Genomic DNA, 20098 nt, shown 5'->3' on the forward strand with positions numbered 1-20098 from the left:
AGACTTCAATAAATCTGCTACTTGCCTGCAAATCTCTCAGGGTATAATAACGTTTTAAGGCTCCACGTTGGTCTTTGGTATCAGCATCTAATCTCAGTAGTGACAGTAGCAAAATAGCCTTGGTGAGATAAATTTCATGATTTTGAATCCATGCTTAATCAAATCTCTGCCACAATGAACACTTTGTAAATGAGTCTATTAAGCAAGAACTGGGATAGCTGAGAAAAGCTAACACCTGAAAGATTGTATCCAACAATTTAATATACTCCCCAATAGAGTGATACCTTTTAGTGCGTATTTGTGAGAGATATAAATATCTTTACACTCTGACCCATTCTGAGATACGTTCATGTATATTTCCTTTGTCACTGGTGTTCTATTGTTCTGAGTACCTGATTAGGAATCAGTCTTCCATGGCTTATGAATCTACATATTTTAAACACAATACTCAGTTTGCTTTCCAAAGTGGACATCTATAAATACCCTCAAGCTATCTGCCTACTAAGAACACTTAACCTCATTGAAAGATATTGGAAGATAGTGTACAAATCCTGAAGGAGTAAAAATTATTCAGTAATTAGAGTAAATTTTGTTGTTTAAATAATGACTTAAGCAAGGAATAGATAGAAATTCCTAGAATTCAAATTAGGAAATGTGTAAGAGGGCAGCAAAAGAAACACAAATAAAAAGGAGATAATAAATAGAAAGTTAACATTTGAAATATGAGATGTTTTATATAGGAAATATTTGCAAATAATACATTTTCTATAAAATCAATCAATTAAGAAAAACCTATAGATCTTGGGGCACCAGGATGGCTCAGTTGGTTGAGCATCTGGCCCTTGATTTCAGCTCAGGTCATGATCTTCATGATTCTTGAGATCAAGCCCCACATTGGGCTCTGAGCTCTCAGTGGGGATCCTGCTTGAAATTCTCTCTCTCTCTCTGCCCCTCCCCTCTCAAAATAAATAAATTAATAAACATATATTAAAAAAGAAAACAACGCATAGATTGATGAGAGAACTCAGTGTTCAAGCTTGGTAAAAAATAAATACACACAAATATAAAAGATATCCACACAAAATCACTCATAGAGGGAAGCAAAGTTCTTTTATACATTAAAAATTAAAAGAAATTTAGCATGCTGCTTATATTCATGACTTTCAGGGTTGGAAAGCCTGTATTCATTTTTAACATCACCACTTTATAGTATATGGTACTTTATTATAAAAGTGGAGATATTAAAAGTAGTACAAATTTCCAAATACTTGTGCTGAAATTCAAGGAACAAATATTTTTAAATTATATATATTAAGTACTTATTGGTTATAAATTTACTAAGAGAAAGATAACATGAAGAAACAAAAATATTTAAAAATATATCCTTAATATCATGTTAATATTATAATATGTCAATTATTTTTAAATATTTGTGTGTTTAATACAATTTCATTCAAAATCATCCTTTTTCCCCCTGAGTTTCCTCCTAAGTTATACAAGTAAATGCCTGATTTATATATTGGGAAAATAAACTTATGTTCTATCTTATACAATTAAATAAATTAATCCATTGATACATAAATGCTTAAATTATATACATATGAATATATACTGTATACTGTAAAATATTTGATACTGTAAAGTATCTTTGTGAAAAATATCTCAAGTTAAATTTCATAAAATATGAATAGACTTTATCACTTAAAATTAAAATATTTTCTTCTAATAAAACACTAACATTCCCTGAAAGAAATGTTAAAGTAAACATACCCTGGAAAAATATTTGAATCATATAAAACTCCTAAACAAACAATATGATTTGCCTAAAAACAGCATTTCACCACAGGAAAGTGTGGTTGAACAAAAAAAAAAAATAAGACAAACAATGTAAAAGAGGAAACTCTAAAGAAAGGAAAATATGATTAAACTAAAAACTTACACAAAATGTTGATGTTGCTAATAGGCAAATAAATATGTGAAAGTTTAGCTAGTATTTATTGACAAATTAATTGATGCACACTTAAAATATTAAATTTCTAATCTTCAAGATATACATATTCATATGTCATATGTATAAACTGCTAAGTTTCCAAAGGGAATCTTGTCATTATGAGTCAAAGTCTTAAACCTGTGTAACAAAGCAATTTCATACCTAGGAATTTACTCTAAGGAGATTATAAAGGATATGAACACAGATTTAGCTAATAGAATATTCAGTGCATAGATTTTAAAATATTACAAACCAGAAGTCACCAATAGCTGAAAAGGTCATACAATTTAGATAAGGAAGGATTTCAATAGGGAAGCATGTGGAGAGAGATAAATACATATTCAAATCCCACATTCATGTGTATCATTTGTATTTACTATGAAATTCAAATTCTTTGTGTGTGTGTGTATAATCTGATTAAAGATATGCATATATTTGCAAAGATATATATATATACCCAAATACAAAAATATATAAATATATATGTATACACAAAGTTATGCACAAAAAGGTAATTATAAATACATATGACTTCCACATGTGAATGAAGTCATATAGTATTTGTCTTTCTCTGATTGACCAGTTTTGCTCAGCTTAATACTCTAACTCCAAAAAACAAAACAAACGATCTTAGGGGGGAAAATATAGAGGCAAACCAAACAATAGACTCTTAATTATAGAGAATAAACCAATGGTTGCCAGAGGAGAGATGAATGGGTGGATGGGTTACATAGGTGACAGGGATGAACTTGCTGTGACAAGCACTTGGTGATGTATGGAGGTGGTGAATCACTAAATTGTATATCTGAAATCAGTTATACACTGTATGTGGTAACAAACCTGAAATTAAATAAAAATTTAAAAAAATAAAAAGTAAAACAAAGAAATAAAATTTTGTAAGGAAAAATACATTCATAAACTACTCATCAATTAGTAAAATTAAGCTGAAGTTATAGCTTCAATACTGTAAGAAAGGAACAAAGAAAACATTTAAATTCTTCCTATGTAAAGACAAAACTAAAAGAGAAAAATTTTAATGAGAGAAAGATCTAAAACCTTACAAAATCCAGAAAATAAAATCAGATAGCATCTAGGTATTGAAAAACTCAATGGAAAATTATAAATTTAATGCAAATTGGTGCAAAGTTTATTGAAATTTTCTGTATTTTTGAAACACTCTTCAACAAATCTAAAATCCTTTAATCAAGGAAACATAGCAGAATACGAGATTTTACAAAGAAATCTTCCAGCTGTGCCAAAAACTGTCACTTGGAGCAAGCTCATTGGATCTGATGCTTGCATTCTTTAACAGAAAAAGATAATTTTATCTTAAGGGTTTTACTTAAGAATCTGAAAAAGAATTTGATATGTAGACAAATATTTATATGTAACCTTAAGTTTCTATTTTAGAACACTACCTATATAGTAAATATTTTGGAACAAAAGGAAGAAATTTTTATGTAGATAATTATAAATATAAACAGACTAGAATAATAAAAGTCCATTGCAAATAATGATATTAAAATATTGAATCATCCGGGGATGTTGTTGGCATTGTAGTGTTAAAGTGTATTATATATATTTTAATTTAATTTAATTTAATATACAATAACTGTATATATAATACACTTATACAATATATAATGTATGTGTGTTTTAGTATCTTTAGAAAAAATTTACTAAATTTTATTATGAGCTCTCTGTTGTCAGAATACAGATTATTATTACTTCCAATATAATGTTACAATCACTTTATAGATTTAACTTTTTACCATTGTATGAAATATTATGACAAGATAACTAAATATTGGCCAGAGAGATTTAGTTAAAATAATCAATAAAACTGCCAAATGCAATGGAAGCCCACATCATGACTGTACAATTTATATAGTATATACATAGAAATTCAGATCTTTACTGTACAAATATTATATTCCAATAGGAAAAGATTTATATGATAGAAAATTGTGTCAGATGAACAATGTTTTAACTATAAAAAGAGCCATGAAAGCAGAAAGGTGACTTTGCCTAAGGATTGCTTTTAGCTTATTCATTGGAGTAAAATTTCCCAGTAACATCACTGAGCCCAGATATAACATGAATTATATAGAACTATAGAACTGTAAAATAGAAAATGTCCTTTGTAATCATTAAATAAGACTAAAGAGTTTTTTATAAATAAGAAATAGGTTAACTATACTCAATAATATACCTAATAAATAGATAATAAAATTAAAATAAATAAGGGACATGAAAGCCAAATATATAAGAACCTTCCACAACAGAAATTTGACTTTACAATGGGAGATTAAAGACAGCAACATTATTTGCAATTGATAGACTTTAGGGATGAAAGTAGCCTAGAAACAGTAGCAGCAGCTAAGAGCTAACAATTAGTGAGTGCTCACTGAGTGCCAATCACAATACCAAGAATTCTACATGGACTGATTAAGTCATTCTTCACAATTACTCTGAGATAAGTACTGCTTCTATCCTTATTATAAAATAGAGGAGAAAGAGGCATACAAAATGTAAGTTATTTGCTCACATTTTTACAAGTAGTAAATAATAGATACAGGATGTGATCTAGAGCTTTTGCTTCTGAAGTAATATTTTATTATATAAAATAAGATTTTGTAATAAGTGAAAATATATGAACAAATTATATTTATAATATATTGATTAACTTAGAGCCACACATCCTTTTATAATCTACAATTGTGCAATTTTGGTTTCATTTGAAAAGCTCCTAATGTACAATTTTAAAAGGTCCTGGAATGTTTCCATATAAAATCCTATCGTTAAAATTTACACCATGTCATTTTTTTAAAATATTTTTTTAATGTTTTATTTATTTCCAGGAGAGAGAGAGAGACAGCGTGAGCAGGGGAGGGTCAGAGAGAGAGGGAGTCACAGACTGAAACAGGCTCCAGGCTCTGAGCTGGCAGTCAGCACAGAGCCCGACGCGGGGCTCGAACCCACGAACGGCGAGATCATGACCCAAGCGAAAGCGGACACTTAACCGACTAAGCCACCCAGGCGCCCCTACACCATGTCATTTTTACTTTTGTCTTTTTTTTTCTAACTTGAAGTTAAATATGAGTTAACTTTAAGGTCTACTTTCTGATTAAGCAAAGACAAGCACCAACTTTAAAACAAGGACACTGCCTAAAGTGTTTTAAAACCTTTTTCATTCAGAAACTTCTGGGCTTCCATTAGAATATAAAGTAAAGGAATCCCCTTAAAAGTATTTTGTTACATAAAACAAATCTTAGATAAAAAACACTGACTGATTGCAGAGACATTGAATGTGCTTCTCAAAGTCCATCATGCACGCTCGCTCACACACACACACACACACACACACACACACACATGCCATATTCTCTAAGTTCAGAATAAGTTCAGATAAATGAATGCCTGTCATTGAAAGAGCTTCCTAGTGTCAGGCCTGTCTGTTTTGGGGACTAGGAAGGAGAGTCAAGCTGTGCTACACATTGGGATCTCTGCCAAATGAACGACATTTCCTGAGAACATAGGCAGAATTTTAAGAAGTTGCCTTGTCCTTCCTAAACAGTTGGGTTAAAGGGTATTAAAAAAAAAAAAAAAAGACACAGTCAACCTGCTGGGGAGACAAAAGAAAAGAGACAGCATGTCTTTAAACTTAACTGAGCTGAGAATAAGCTGTATGGAAAGAAGCAATAAATTCGCAGATTTTATGTTTTGACTTTGGAGTCTTTTTCAATTGGAAGAAATCTAAGTATTTTCTGTATTTTGGATATTTACATTTTAGAAAAGCACATGAATAAATAAATGGCAAGAGGAGTTGACTGGATTTGGTCTTATTCTCACTAAAATTATGTAGAAGTACAGTGAAGACTAAAATATTTTTAACTTTTAAAATAGAGCACTATCAGAAAAAAATGAAGTGATAACAGGGCATTACAGCTTTGATATTGGAATTGAGAGCTGAAATCTCATAGTGGTGAGGGCAGGAGAAGTTATACACATTCAAGGCACAGTCCTCACTGAATTTCTTACATGAATTTGAGAGCCCATAAAGAATTAATCTACTGAGCACCAGAAGGATAGCATAGAGAAAAGGCATTCCTAGAAGTTATAAAGTTTTATAATTGTCTAGATTTGAAGAAAGATAGGAGTCTTCATAAAGAAATGCATACTGAGTCTAAGGTAAGATATTAAAAAATCATATATTCAAAGAGATATTAGCAGTGACTAGTGATTATAAATCAATTATGTACAAGTATGCTAATTATATTGGCAAATGAATTCTCATTAAAAACAAAGAAAAAATTTATTAAATTAGAATTATATGCCCAGATCAGTTATCTTTCAAGAGTGAAGGTTATATACAGAGATTTTAAATTAAAAAGTGGGTATCACCCATGGGTCCACCAAATAAATTGCTAAAGTATATAAATCTAGCAGGAAACATTGAAATGTATGTAGCAAGTATTAAAAAAATGGTAAATCTTTAGTGAATACAATTAATCATTGACTGAATAAGAATAAAAAGTTTTATTTAAAAATGAAATCATAGAGGACTTCAAATTCCAGATAGCATAGCTGGAAGGGAAGAAATTGTTGAAGTAGTCAAAAATCCCTTTATTTTTTCATAGGAAGATAAGAAATACTGATTACATTATAACTTTGTGGTTTTTTAAACTGTTTTTTATTTATTTCTGAGAGAGAGAGAGGCAGCGTGAGCTGGGGAGGGTCAGAGAGAGAGGGAGACACAGAATTGGAAGCAGGCTCCAGGCTCTGAGCTAGCTGTCAGCTCATAGCCTGAGCAGGGCTCGAACCCACGAACTGTGAGATCATGACCTGAGCCGAAGTCCAACGCTTAATCGACTGAGCCACCCAGGTGCACCCATTAAGACTTTGTAAAACCAAGTTCACATATTAAAAATTAAGAGATTGCTGCTAAATGATTATTAAAGGAATCCATATCTTTCAAAAAGTAGATAACAGAGTTGACCAAAAAAATGTAAGGAAGGAAAAGTGTTAAAATGGAAAATACACAAAAATAAAAATGTTAAAGAATTTTAAATTTTGTCTGAAATAGGTGATAACAAAATAAACACATAAAAAAAATAAGCCCAAACCATTTGAAACCAAGCCCAAAACCCAAAAGATCACTAGAAATAACAAAGTGTGTGTAAAACTTTTTGGAGAAAAGTATGATATTTTCTTAAAAGAAGTAAAAGTGGATCCAAGTATATGGGGACCTACATATTTTCAAGTCATCAGTATCCCATAGTAATCTAAATAATTTCATAAAGACAGTGACAGAATATTCCTGAAATTTATGAGTATGAGTAAATCATCAAGAACAGTCACAGTGATTTTTGTAAAAGAAGAAAGAGCACATTTGGGAATTGAACTCTCAATTACTTTTTCAAAAATTGTATACATAAAATAGCAAAAGTTTTCTCAAATTGGATGGTTGTTTAATCTTCGTATTTGACATTAAAATCTTTGCACTTAACTCTATTAAGTTAAACAATTTAAACTGAAAAGATTTCCATATTGTCAGTTTTAAATTGTTTTTACTCCTTTGTAGATAATTATAGAGACTATACATTAGGAAAAGTACACAGAAAAACAAAACTATTAAAATAATCCTTCATTTCACATTGAACCTATTCAACTGAGGTTGCTTACCTACATCTTTTAATTTCAGTAAGTTTAATAACAAACAAGCAAACAAATAAAGCAAGTAAATTCATTCCCAAATACTTCATTTGAGTAGAAAACTGGTAATTATGTTTGAGAAAGCCAATTTAAAGGTTTCAAAAGCATCACATTCTTATAATAATTTATATTTTCTTCCCTTTTAGAGATTCTTGAAGAGGAAGTATGTTACCAAATCAGGAATTAAAGACCTATTCCATGTTCCTAAATTCAATGAAAACATGCTTTATGGATTAGAAATTTAAATATTGGAGGGGCACATCCCACTCTTAATTTTGGCTCTGGTCATGATCTCATAGTTCATGAGTCAGAGCCCCACATCCGGCTCTGTACTAATGGCATAGAGCTTGCTTGGGATTCTCTCTCTGTCTCTCTCTCTTTCTTTCAAAATAAATAAACATAGAAAAATCTTTCTTAAAAAATACTGCATATTTCGCTGAAAATATTTAAAGGAAGGGTGTCTTTCTTATCCAAAACTCTCAGAAGCCACTTCCTGAATCTTTGTGTATTTTTACATGATTTCTATTCTCAGGGGTTATAGCTATGTTTGTATTCTTCAGTCCTTGGTTGTTACTTCTGTCCAGCAGTATGAAACCAGCTCTTCAGGAGTCACAGAAGAAAGCCATTTATACCAATCATGATTGGATGTATTAAATTCTATCAAAATCATTGCTGTTTTTATTGTGGAGCATGTGTGGGGGATTTCTTTGGATTTATCGTGCAGTATGGAGGTCAGCACCCTCACAAAGCTTCCGCTCTTTTTCCTTCTCTTCCTTTTATCCTCACAGATAACTTGGATCTCTGAATTTATTTTCTATGTTATGTAGCACAGTCTGTTCCTTTATACCTACCTTTCAAAGCTAACAAGACCCTCTTGTTTTCTACCTTTTAGACTGAACATTTCTTGTAGTTGCCTCCCCTAAAAATATAAACGCATAAGTTATGGAATACACAGAACTGATAAGTCTTGTGGAGAGAACAATTTCAAAAGAAAAGAACGAAAAGGACTATGAGAGTATGAGATTGGAAGAGGGGTAGGTGTGGTTTACAAGAGGGAGTCAGAATGGTCTCAGTGAGATTTCTGTTTGATTTACAGATAGACACAAGTAATTGAGGACTATTAATTCCTAAGTAGCTTCAACCAGGACTCTATCTCTACCTCTCTTCAAATTCTTTCTTTTATGATTCTAACTTAAATCACTAGCCTTACTCTCTATGGATTTGTTTTTTACTAATATTTTTCATAGTTTTTTTTTTTTTAAATGTAAGTTTCTGGTACAACTGCTTTCTTGCCTCAAGATCTTGGTTGCTGGCATTCTTCATGGCCATGGTCAGAGCTCTCAATCTGAACCTTTACTCTTCAATACCCTTTTCCTCCTTGAGTCACTCAAATAGCATCTGTTTGGGCCAACTCCCAGGGAGTGAATCACACATATCCAAATACGTGATGTAGACTCTTTCAAAGTCATCACTCCGGGATGCAATGATAATTTTAATGATGCAATAATGTTCAAGACATTTGGGAACTCTTCTTTGAGACTGTCTTCAGAACTCTGGCATAATTTTTTATTATATGCAGTGATGATAAGGCTTTTAAAATCATATATATATATATAATGACAGATATATCTATTATTACATAGAGATATATCTGTAACATTGAGCATACCCTTTGAAAATATGTTCAGTTTTAGGGAATTAAAAAATGTATTCTGACTTGTATTTAATAAAATGAAAAACACTGGTTTACTTGATAGGGAGGAGGGGGTATATGAAATTTTAATTTTTTGAAAGAAACAGAGCAAAAACGGAGTTTGTAATCATTGTATTGTTATACATACCATTTTAAGACCACCAAAATATGTTATCAATGTTTTAATTAATTGATATCATGATTAAGTAGTATAAAGAATTGAACAAAAACTAGATTTAGAAATATAAAATTAATTCTTTCAATAACTTAATATTTATGAGAATTTACTATTGTCCCGGTACTTCCTTTAAAAAAACAAATTATAAATTTACTGTTAATTTTAATTCTTTCATCTTTCAGGGAACCAAACAGCAAACAGCAAAGTCTGTTGATCATTTAGAAAATATAAAATACAGAAATTTCCATTAACATATACAAAGTTATATAAAATACTTATATTTGCAAATACATGCAGAAATGAAATGACTTTTTAAATCCTTGAAGTAATTTTCAATATGAAGCCTTTGAATTTAGAATCAACTTTTAATGGACATCCAACTCAACATAATAATTCTCATTTTGAAAATAACTTGTCAATTATTTTGTCATTCCTGTGGTTACACTGTGTTGATGTCAACTAAATCACATTAAAGAATTATGGATATGAGCAATCATTTGTCATTCATAAGTTGTTGCTTCAGAAACTACATTATTGAAGCAGTAACTATAATTAGGTTTTACAGTTTAAGCGAAGGCCAGCCTAAGAACGTGTCCACAGACTGTTATGGCTTCAGAACATATCTTGTCACAGGATCATAGCTAAGGAAGATACAAGAGTTTCAACTTCAAATATGGATATGTACAGTTTACCACTTGGAGCACCCTTCACATCATATTCGAGAGAGAGAGCATACTATAAGGAAAGATGATAGGGAGATCTCCAAATTGATCATATCATTCAGGGAAAAGATGAAACAATGTGCACACACACACACACACACACACACACACAGAATCCTTATGTCTCCTAAGTAAGTCTCTTAACCACCAATTCTTGTCCCTCCAATGTTGCGTTTCTGGATTGATGTGCCCCTTGCAGTTTCCTTAGTTGACAGTCCTATGATCCAACTGTTTATGAAATTTAGGTCTCCACTCTGGCTAGCAAACACATATTAAATCCATTATATACCTGTTGAATTCTGTTGCCCAAACCTTATCACCATTACTTTCCCTCCTCCTCCACTCAACATTATGGGTAAAGAATGGGTGATCTGTTGCTTTTTCTCACAACCTTGTGTGTCAGACAAGAGGAGTAGCAACTTTCTATTTTCTAAGCTTTTTTTCTTGAAACAGAACTGGTAGGAGACATGTAGATGAGGGCATTTGGAGGAATACTGATAAGAATAATAGCAGCAAAGGGGAACAATAAGAACATTGAATGGACTCATGTGCATAGTGGAGTTAGGAGGGTTTTTTTGTTTTTGTTTTTGTTTTGTTTTGTTTTTTAATAATTGTAGAGGATGAGATATATATCCAAGCCAAATATTTTTGGGCCATCAGTAAGAAACTTACTGTTGCTACTCTAATCACAGTAGCTTGTTTCCTAGACCTTTACATTTTTTTAATCACTCCCTTTTATTCAAAATGGAAAGGAAATGGTCCCTAACATGTTTCACAAAGTGCTATTGCCTTTTACTTTTCTAGTTTACTGATATGGCATCCAGTGACACTTAACACATTTTAAGTGTCTGAAAAAAATGACTTGACTTAGAAGTAATAGAGTGGATTCTCCAACACCATTTGCTAAATGCATCACTTGAAGGATCTTGTATAAGTTAAATCCTATGTCAGGTACACAGAATATATTTGTAAAGAACTTACTTCCACTTCCTTTAGGGAGATTGACTTCCAGCTTCATCTAGCAGCCTCAGAAGCATTTTCTTTTCTTTTTTAAAATGTTTTATTTATATTTTAGAAAGAGAGAGAGGGCACAGGCAGAGTAGGGGCAGAGAGACTGAGACAGAATCTGAAGCAGGCTCCAAACTCTGAGCTGTCAAAACAGCGCCCAATGTAGGGCTTGAACTCACGAACAGTGAGACCATGACCTAAGCCAAAGTTGGACGCTTAATGAAAGAGCCACCTAAGCTCTCCATTTCAGAAAATTTCCATTTACAGAGTTGCAACCTATAGCTCTTATTATAAATCAGCCCCGCAACTTCACTGAACAAAAATAGATTTTTCAGTTCTAGACATCTCCATCTTGTGCCTGTCGCTATCTTCCTTTTGAAATCAAAATTTTCAATTGAAGACAGAAAAAATATCCTAACAGTAACTAATGTAGCATATACAATTAGAAGGAAAAATCTATGTGCCAAAACTATACCTATGAGCTATCATGATATAAAGAACTGTCTTTTAGTGTAAATACATATATTTATGTAAATATATGCTTATGTGAGTGCCTATATGAATGCAAATATATATATTTATATGTAAACATGTTGATATGCTTGAAATGAAATAGCCTTAGAGAAGAAAAATACAATGTGTGAGGTATTTAATTTGTCCATTTCAATATTATACATAGATATGTACATATATACACCTATATGTATATGAAAGGAGGCACTATTAATAATTATACCAAGACAATAGGGATAAGCCAATACTATCCCGGGAAAAACATGATGCATGTTTATATGCACACATACATCATAGACTACACATATTAATGTGGATTTGTGCTAAGCCTTTCTATTTGCAGTTGGTTCTCTTGAGATCAACAGTATGTATACTCTGTTTCCCATTTAGTGATTGTACTGACAGCCCACTAAAGTATAACTCGTGACTTCCATAGCTTAGCACATGCTGTTATAAACTTGACAGTTACACTACCTAATTCAATATACCTCAAATAGTAATAGCTCAATAAAGCTGGAGATTTGGAAGTGTTTATATCTATAGATTATATAGATGAATATTACATGGTTGTTTGGGCTTTTATTAAGTATGGTTTGATATATGCTTCAAATAAACCTCTGCCTGTAAACCCCGGCAGTAAACTGAAAACACATTTACTAAATAGAATCAGCTGTGGGTTTTTTTATGCAATATTTTCTTCTCAGGCACTTTCTTTTTCATAATGTTAGTTTACAAAGGGATAAATTGACATTAACTATTTTGCAAGTTCATGGGCCAAGAGGATGTGTTTGAATCTATCTTTCTAGAAGGACTAAGTGGAATAGATTGAACTTGAACAGCTGGTCCTAAAAGATGATCATTAGGGTCATTAAGAAGAAGAAGAGAGGGCATGTGTTATCAATATTACCAGTTGTTAATATCTTTCTTAGTCATATTTCTTTGAGTGATATAGGATAAGAGGTTTAGTAAAAGCAAAATAATTCTATGACTATAGAGATATATATTACTTTATATATTAAAATTTTGATCAGCTTTGCTGAGTCTCAAATACTTTGTCAGCTGAAAATCATCTATATATGGTGATATATATATGGCCAATTCTATTGCTGAATCTATATTACACATGGAGACACATTTTGCTTCATATATATGTATATTAATTTATACACAGAAGTGTATATGTGTATTATACACACATATATAAAATAGATGATCTAAGGAAATAGTACAGTTGCTCTCATTTTACTCTTTGAAGTACTCAGGAGATAATTAGATAAGTAGAGTTTGCATTTATGCATTTAAATAAAGTGACTGAAATCCAGTGTTTCAAATCTGATAAAGAGCTCTTATTTGAAATTAATTATCATTTTATTATATCTGTTTGACCTCTAAAATACTCTCAATATAATGTGTCTGAGGCTATAATTAGAATAGACTCTCAATTATTTGCAGATGGATAGTGAATGAGTAGTTGAGTTAATGGATGATTAATAGGTAAAAGAATCACTCTTGTTCCAGCATCTTGTGAAGAAGTTATCAACACACTCTGATGTGTGAACACTTATACACTTTGTAAATGGTCCTCTCTGGAGGTCTCTGCAGCTAGCTGTCCCCTCTACCTCGATGTGTCTTTCTGACCTGGCGTATTGCTATGCATGGAGTAGGAAAGCAATAACTTGTCTATTCAACCAATGCACTTCCGAATTTGAGAGTTAGAGTTATGACCTGGAGATTTGCATCAATTTGGTAGGAAGACTAAGCCAACACTGTAGAAGTAGTGCTTTTTCAGTCCTTATTTTTTTCCAGTTTATTTGATCTCTATTTTGCAAATAATCCTGATTTGCTTCAGCGTTCCTTCTTCCCCTTTCTGGGAAGTGTACATCTGCTTCTGACATCTGTCTTCTATCTTCCTTTGTAAATTATGAAGTGATGCCAACTCCTTTTATCAACAAATTACCCTTAGAAGCATTTAGAGGCTATAATGATTCTTTGATTTTCTTTGATTCTTTATGAATTTGCAAAATGACTTGATGCTTATATTAGCTTTGTTTGTCCTTTCTTTTTCCATATTTAATATTTATAGTTGGCAGGCCCAGATGGTGTACTTTGTTATGTCCTGAAATGTTGCTATTTTTTTCATTCCTTAATTACAGGAATGTCAGTCTGTAATATCCCCAGCCTCCATCTCTAGTTGACATTGTGGATTTCACATTTGTTGTATTATTTATTGAACTGACTGAATGTTTGACACTGTGAAATATACAGTAATCTTCCCCTAACCTTGCTGCTTTTCCATGTATGTCTACATTGACCATTTGCCTCTGCTGTTAGATGATACCCTCAATTTGTTGCATTTTTAAAAGTTTTGCAGTTATTTTAGACACTGATATCTCCTCAGAAACAAGACACTGAAATGAGAAAAATAAAACAATTTGAGTTACATGGTAGCAGTCAGAGGCATTGTAGAAAAACATACAGTTTTTTGTAGCTCTGGAAGTGTCCTTATAATTTGATAGAGAAAAGGTACATGTATTTATTTCACATTTTACAAAGTTTGTATCTTTTAGGAATATATTTAAAATTTGGAATATATTTCATGAAACCTATAGTAATAGGCATTCATATAATCAAAACTACCAGTGATTTCTTCTCAGAAATGTATTTCATTTTGTTTATTAAAATTTTGATCAACATCATCTTTCTGCTTAATCTGAGGCAAATTCTTACAACTCATTTTCCCAAGAAGCTTCAATAAAATGCTTAAGGACTTTGCATGTTACTATCTTAAGGTCTTGCTTCTAGTTACATACTAGAATTCCACAATAACTTTTCATTCCCAAATTCTGTTTAAATTTCTAAATACTAACAGAAATTATAATGCAAAGTATTTTCTTCTAATTAATTTAAATTTCCTATATCAAGGACTACTAAAAAAAATCTTCTTAAAAATTTAAGTATAGGTGCCTGAGTGGCTCAGTTGGTTAAGCGAATGACTTTAGCTCAGGTCATTGTCTCGTGGTTTGTGGGTTCGTGCCCCATGTTGGGCTCTGTGCTGACAGCTCGGATCCTGGAGCCTGCTTCCGATTCTGAATTTCCCTCTCTTGGCCCCTCTTCTGCTCTTTCTCTGTCTCTCTGTCTCTCTCCGAAATAAAGAAACATTAAAAGTTTTTAAATAAAAATTTTAAGTAGATTTTTTTTTTCATATGCTGGCATTCTTGCAGAAATTTCCTGAGAGATAGACCTAGAAATAGAAGCTTCCTATTCATATAACAGTCCCACTCTGGGCAATGAAGTCAGTGCTTCATCCTTGCATTCAACATCAAATGATATTATGTGGATTTCTCAACTACTACACCTGACAGTGTCAGTCACCTTTTAAAAAGACATTTGTAGCATTACTAAAGACTGCTTTTCTCCCAGCCCAGGGAGAACCCAGTACACATCTCAGAGGGTGCTATGTGACCTTTTGCCTTTTATGTGCATTTCATCATATTTCTTTCTAATTTCAACTTAGAACAAAGGATATACAGTGTTCTAAAACTATTGCATTCAAGAAAAGGCTGGGCTGATGACCTATTTCCCAATTGGACTTTGACCTTATTATGTAATTTGGAATATGTGAAGGCAAATCACATTTGTATTAGCAGGGCCCATATAGGCACATAGCATGGAACACTTACCCTATGGCAGGCCAAACTTTACAAACAGCTGCCTCGTGTCCATGTTCTATCATACGTGTGTATGCATGTGCACATTCATATGCTGTTGCCTATGTTGTATTTACACACACATACACACACACATTTAAGATATTCCACACGAGGGGCGGCTGGGTGGCTCAGTCGGTTAAGTGTCCGATGTCAGCTCAGGTCATGATCTCACGGCTAGTGGCTTTGAACCTCACATCAGGCTCTGTGCTCAACGCTTGCTCAGAGCCTGGAGCCTTCTTCAGATTCTGTGTCTCCTTCTCTCTCTGCCCTTCCTTCGCTTGAGCTCTGTCTCGCTCTCTCTCAAAAATAAGTAAATGTAAAAAAATTTTTTAAAAAGTATTACATATGAAAGAAAGGACTTGGAGCTAATCATAAAGTAGAAATAACAAAACCAGAAGAGCTTTTTTAAAAAAATATTTTTATTTATTTCTAGGAGAGAGAGAGAGACAGCGTGAGCAGGGGAGGGTCAGAGAGAGAGGGAGATACAGACTCTGAAATAGGCTCCAGGCTCTGAGCTGGCAGTCAGCACAGAGCCCCACGCGGGGCTCGAACCCACGAACCGTGAGATCATGACCTAAGTGAAAGTCGGACGTTTAACCGACTAAGCCACCCAGGCACCCCGAAGCTTTTTAAAAAATATATATATGTATCTGCTAACAAGTGGCTCCCTGTAAGTAGCTTTGACCTTGTTCTACTTTGCTGTGATTCCCTAGCTTATCCCCACTGCCCACCCCCCCTCCTGTCAGAATCTGTGGAAAAAAATAAAACTTTTACCTTTGATAGTGTCACTTAATGTATTAGCATTTAGTATTTTTTAAAACTTAAGGATGCTAATAAACTATGCACATAGAGGCTCATTTTCAGGTGTTTTCTGTTCAAACACACTCTCTCTTCAGACAGACAGAGGTCACCTTGCATTGGGTCCCATTGGCTGCAGTTTCAGGAAAACAACCAGAGAGCTTGGGGCAGGACCTCACCATGTCTGAGAACTAGTTCCAACTGTTCAACAATCTCTTAGGCGTTACTGCTTTATTACACAATGAGAATTTTCCTTTTTCTTTTTTCTTTTTTTAAAAATTTTTAAATTGTTTCACTCTAGTGTGGATTTATGTTTTTCCTGAATAGGACAAAGTATTCCTGAAATAGTTTTGAAACATGTGTTTATTTGATTAGTTGTGTGTTTTCCCCAGAAGCTGATACAGTAGTGACTTACGCTAAGCATGTTCATTCTTGACCCTCAAGACACACTATGCACTATGCTGGACCGGAAAGGGAACATTCTCACACATTCCATAATACCCAGCCCTATGTCATTCACCGTATCTCATGCTATAGCTACCCTACTACCATTTATTGAGCCTGGCCTTTGTAAGCCTTTTATTTTACAGTTCCTTGTATAATGTTAGGTTCCTGGGAATTAAATAAAAGAGTAAAATCTAGTCTAAATTTTGAGAAACTCTCAGTGTAGAGAAGGAGATAGGTATAAAAGCAGGTCTTTGTAAAATATTGTAAAGCTGTGGAAAATACCAACTTGACATTCTTCCTTACCAAGAAAGATTCCCCAACCCAGGTGACTGCAGCCTGAAGTAGAATCGACCCTCACCTGAGTACAATCGCATGGGACCCCAAGTGAAAAGTGCTACACTGAGCCCCTCATTTTCTTCAATGACCGAATCACTGAGCATAATTCTTGGCACTATTTTGTCTCCTTTCACAATGTTTTTTTCTTCCAAACCAACCAGCTACATCACCTAAGCCCTCATGGCATTTTGTTCTTACATCCAGCTATCATATGCCTTTGTTGCTATGTGTTTACTCTGTAAAATGTGTCCTGCTCTGAAGAATAGTGTACTCATGAAATCTGAAACTTATGTAATAGTGGTCTATCAGTTAAATAGGTTAGGACAGAAAATGCTTTTGGAGAAAGAAGAGGAGGTCAGAAAATATAATGAGGCCAGAACAGATCACGGAGGTGCAATTTCTTATATAATGTCTATTACTTACATTTTCATCCTTATCTTCCACTACAAAGTAGTAACATATAATCAGGGACTTCTTTCATATACTCACAGTGTCTCCTAGTTTACTAACTTCTTCTCTTTATAAACTTTCATATTGGAATGTCTTTTTATCAAAACCCTACTTTTTCCAAAATCATTAATATTTTTACTGCTTTTCTACTATCTGCATAGATACTATCAGATTTATATAACTTTGCATGTCACACAAGGATTCTCAGTTTTGATAAACCACTCCCAATTATCTGAAAATCACCATCAGTGCAAAAGGCTTCATGATGATCATCTTATTCTCTTTCTTAGGAAAAACCACTGCACACTATTTTCTTTTCCCCATCCTACCTAATATTTTTGTACAGGCTGCCAGGTAGTCCAGTGTTCATAAGTTACAGAACCCATGCATTTGAAAAATATAGCTGTGCATACAGTGCTTGTATTGTTTTTGCATAACGATACTAAACAAAATCATTTGCCATGTACAATGGGAAAAAAAGTCTTTTATCTGAAATGGTCATAATATTTGTCTGGAATAGGAGGAAAATGAAAGAAGAAGGGCTCAGTCATACTGAGAACCAAGTGCAGTGCATGGGTGTTCTAGGGCTTTACGTGTTTTAGATCATTTAATCCAACAGGAACTCTCTTTGACTGTTTTAATATATGGACCGTACCTGGTACCTATCTGATATGGAATAAACGTGAGATTCTTTGCTCTCCCTTGGATTGAAAGATTTAATTTATTCTTGCTTTCTTACATATTGAGGGAAAAAATCTCAATGTAACTTTACACTCTTTAAAATTATTGACATTGGATCCCAGAGCCCCAGAGTCTCAGCAGGTTCCTACCGGAGTCCTGCAGTCACCCACCTCCTCTTTCCTTTCAACATGACAGATGGCGCCACGCTCTGTCCTTCACCAAGGACTCCCTGGCGGGTGGAGGGGCTGCAGTAGTGCCCCTTGAGTGAGTCAAGCTGTTGCTGCAGGTGCAGCATGCCAGCAAGCAAATCATCGCAGACAAGCAATACAAGGGTATTATAGACTGGGTGATTCATATCCCCAGGGAACAGGGAGCCCCGTCCTTCTGGTGTGGTGACCCGGCCATTGTCATTGGATACTCTCCACCCTTGCTCTCAACTTTGCCCTCAAAGACAAACAGCAGATTTTCCTGGGCGGTGTGGACAAGAGAACCCACTTTTGGTGCTACTTTGCAGGTAATCTGGCACCAAGTGGTGCCGCTGGGACTGCTTCCTTGTGTTTTGTGTATCCTCTTTGCCTGTACCTGTCTAGCAGCAGCTGATGTGAGCAAAGCTGGAGCTGAAAGGGAATTCAGAGGCCTCAATGACTGCCTGGTTAAGATCTACAAATCTGATGAGATTAAAGGCCTGTACCAAGGCTTTCATGTGCTTGTGTAGGAGTATTATCATTTACCCAGATGCCTATTTTGGTATCTATGATACTGCTTGCAGATCCCAAGAATACTCACATCTTCATCAGCTGGATGACTGCACAATCTGTCACAGCAGTTTCTGGGTTGACTTTCTATGCATTCGACACTGTTCTTGGCCATCGGATGATGCAGTCAAGGCGCAAAGTACTGACACAGGCCTGCTTGAGTGCTGGAGGAAGATTGTGATGAAGGAGCCAAAGCTTTTTCCAAGGGTGCAGGGTCCAACGTTTTCCAAGGAATGGGTGGAGATTTTGTACTTGTCCTGTATGATGAAATCAAGAAGTTCACCTAAGATATTTTCCAGTATTTTTATCCCGTGAACAGACATGTTGAAAAATCTAACATTTCTTGAGCATTCCTGAGAGACTGCTGGCTATCTATTAATCAATGGTGACTTTACTGATTGCAAACGGAAAACAATAATATTCATCTGACCAGTTTTCTCTTAAAGCCATTACCATGACAATTGGACTCCATTATATTTTTGATTTCAGTCACCCCTAATAAGTAAATATGAAGAAATAAAATATACCTGAAATATAAAAACAAATACGTAAAATTGTTTACATTGGAAATATTTTTCAACCTCTTTCATTACTTTCTGTAATTCCTTAGATTTGTTTTAAGTTAGTTTACACTCTTACTTCTCTGATGTGCTTGATTAAATGAATTTATTCTGAAATATAGAAAAGCACAAAAATATATACATTGATTTAAACTGGATGGCTTCCTTTCACTTTTAACTTTACAATAATATCAAGTAGAGTGGCAGTGTGATTTTTAGTGGACTATTCCATCCATAAGTCATTTATCAGGCTTGAGAAACTGTATTAATTCTGTAGCTATTCCTGTAAAACAGTAATATCTACCCTATTTTCATTGAATTAATTTCATTAAAATAAACTCAACTTGCCTAAAGTCAGGAAAATTTTAGTTGAATCTCAATCCTTTCTCATCTCTTCTACTTCTGAGTTTTTAATAGGCTACTGAAATTAAATGTAATATATAAAGAAATTAAACTCCAAGATGAACACTGTTGTTCAGGATTTATAAGTACTTCAATTTTAACATTATATTTGATACATTTAACATACGGTTAAATCAAAG

At 33.6% G+C, this 20098-nt stretch overlaps 1 pseudogene; it reads left to right on the forward strand.

Moving 5' to 3' along the window:
• The window catches only part of LOC120248346, a 37238-nt pseudogene extending 17955 nt beyond the window's left edge, over positions 1–19283 (forward strand).
• The last annotated feature ends 815 nt before the right edge of the window (positions 19284–20098 follow it).

This window comes from Hyaena hyaena, unplaced genomic scaffold (genome assembly GCF_003009895.1).
Source record: "Hyaena hyaena isolate Hyena2069 unplaced genomic scaffold, ASM300989v1 scaffold_581, whole genome shotgun sequence".
Classification (NCBI taxonomy): domain Eukaryota; kingdom Metazoa; phylum Chordata; class Mammalia; order Carnivora; family Hyaenidae; genus Hyaena; species Hyaena hyaena.